The following is a 3,097-nucleotide window of genomic DNA, read 5'->3' on the forward strand; positions in this document are numbered from 1 at the left end:
CAATTAGACAAGATGGATGAAGCAAAGAAGTGCAGACCGACAGGAGCGGGATGTAGATCTCTCCTGAGAGACACAGCCAGAATACAGCAAATACAGAGGCGAATGCCAGCAGCAAACCACTGAACTGAGAATAGGTCCCCTATTGAAGGAATCAGAGAAAGAACTGGAAGAGCTTGAAGGGGCTCGAGACCCCAAAAGTACAACAATGCCAAGCAACCAGAGCGTCCAGGGACTAAGCCACTACCTAAAGACTATACATGGACTGACCCTGGACTCTGACCCTATAGGTAGCAATGAATATCCTAGTAAGAGCACCAGTGGAAGGGGAAGCCCTGGGTCCTGCTAAGACTGAACCCCCAGTGAACTAGTCTATGGGGGGAGGGCGGCAATGGGGGGAGGGTTGGGAGGGGAACACCCATAAGGAAGGGGAGGGGGGAGGGGGATGTTTGCCCGGAAACCGGGAAAGGGAATAACACTCGAAATGTATATAAGAAATACTCAAGTTAATAAAAAAAAAAAAAAAGAAAGAAAAAAAAAACAAAAAAAAATTTGAAAAAAAAAAATGGGGTTCAGAGCTAAACAAAGAATTCACAGCTGAGGAATGCCGAATGGCTGAGAAACACCTAAAGAAATGTTCAACATCGTTAGTCATAAGGGAAATGCAAATCAAAACAACCCTGAGATTTCACCTCACACCAGTGAGAATAGCTATGATCAAAAACTCAGGGGACAACAGATGCTGGCGAGGATGCGGAGAAAGAGGAACACTCCTCCATTGTTGGTGGGAATTGCAAACTGGTACAACCATTCTGGAAATCAGTCTGGAGGATCCTCAGAAAATTGGACATTGAACTGCCTGAGGATCCAGCTATATCTCTCTTGGGCATATACCCAAAAGATGCCTCAATATATAAAAAAGACACGTGCTCCACTATGTTCATCGCAGCCTTATTTATAATAGCCAGAAGCTGGAAAGAACCCTGATGCCCTTCAACAGAGGAATGGGTTCAGAAAATGTGGTACTCTACACAATGGAATATTACTCAGCTATCAAAAACAATGACTTTATGAAATTCGTAGGCAAATGGTTGGAACTGGAAAATATCATCCTGAGTGAGCTAACCCAATCACAGAAAGACATACATGGTATGCACTCATTGATAAGTGGCTATTAGCCCAAATGCTTGAATTACCCTAGATACCTAGAACAAATGAAACTCAAGACGGATGATCAAAATGTGAATGCTTCACTCCTTCTTTAAAAGGGGAACAAGAATACCCTTGGCAGGGAAGAGAGAGGCAAAGATTAAAACAGAGACTGAAGGAACACCCATTCAGAGCCTGCCCCACATGTGGCCCATACATATACAGCCACCCAATTAGACAAGATGGATGAAGCAAAGAAGTGCAGACCGACAGGAGCCGGATGTAGATCGCTCCTGAGAGACACAGCCAGAATACAGCAAATACAGAGGCGAATGCCAGCAGCAAACCACTGAATTGAGAATAGGACCCCCGTTGAAGGAATCAGAGAAAGAACTGGAAGATCTTGAAGGGGCTCGAGACCCCATATGTACAACAATGCCAAGCAACCAGAGCTTCCAGGGACTAAGCCACTACCTAAAGACTATACATGGACTGACCTTGGACTCTGACCTCATAGGTAGCAATGAATATCCTAGTAAGAGCACCAGTGGAAGGGGAAGCCCTGGGTCCTGCTAAGACTGAACCCCCAGTGAACTAGTCTATGGGGGGAGGGCGGCAATGGGGGGAGGGTGGGGAGGGTAACACCCATAAGGAAGGGGACGGGGGGGGGGAATGTTTGCCCGGAAACCGGGAAAGAGAATAACACTCGAAATGTATATAAGAAATACTCAAGTTAATAAAAAAAAAAAGAAATACTCAAGTTAATAAAAAAGAAGAAAAAAGAAATTAAACAGAACTGTGTGGCAATGGGGAATGAGGGACTGGGGGTAGCCACCAGAAAGTCCAAGATGCCAGGAAAGTAAGAGGCTTCCAGGACCTAATGGGGATGAGATTAGCTGAAATGCCCAACAAAGGCAAGGTAGAACTACAGAGATCTTATCCACGCAAGGCCCCCCAGTTGGGGCATGGTGCCACCCACTCATCTCCAAATTTTCAACCCAGAATTACTCCTATCTAAAGAAAATATGGGGGCAAAGTTTGGAGCAAAGACTGAAGGAAAGGCCATCCAGAGACTGCCCTACAAGGAGATCCATCCCATATACAGACACTAAACCCTTGTGAATGCCAAGAAGTGCTTGCTGACAGGACCCTGATATATCTATCTCCTGAGAGGTTCTACAAATACAGATGTGGATGCTTGCAGTCAACCATTGGACTGAGCATGGGAACCCCAATGGAGGAATTAGAAAAAGGACTGATGGCACTTAAGGGGTTTGCAATCTCATAGGAAGAATAACAAGGTCAACCAACCAGAACCCCCATAGCTCCCAGGGACTAAATCACCAACAAAGAGAACACATGGGGGGACCCATGGCTCCAGCTGCATATGTAGTAGAGGATGGCCTCATTTGGTATCAGTGGGAGGAGAGGCCCTTGGTCCTGTGAAGACTTGATGCTCCAGTATAGGGGAATGAGCAGGGCAGTGAGGTGGGAGTGGGTGGGTGAGGGAGCACCCTCATAGAAGCAGGGAGATGAGACACGATAGAGAGTTTGCAGAGGGGAAACTGGGAAAGGGGTTAACATTTGAAATATAAATAAATAAAACATCCAATAAAAAAAAGAAAATACCAAAGTTCTCCAATCAGTAGTCTATGCTTTAGTCTTAAGGAACCAGGAGAAAAAAGTATAGTATATCAAAAGCAAGCAAAAAGGAGGATGATGGTAAAGATAAAACAGAAATAAAAAAAATATGTTAGAAACAAAAAAATTAATCAAAACATTTAAACTATATATGCTTATATTCCAACTTACCTCTATTATAAGAACTTTTAGGAAGATAATTAATACTATGATACCTTAATGATTTTTTTCAGACATCCCTACTGTTATTTTACCCTTAGTCCTGCTTCTCCTATATTCGTGTCCCTCTTCGATCTCTAATTAGAGTGTC

Source organism: Rattus norvegicus, chromosome 3 (assembly GCF_036323735.1).
Source record: "Rattus norvegicus strain BN/NHsdMcwi chromosome 3, GRCr8, whole genome shotgun sequence".
Classification (NCBI taxonomy): Eukaryota; Metazoa; Chordata; class Mammalia; order Rodentia; family Muridae; genus Rattus; species Rattus norvegicus.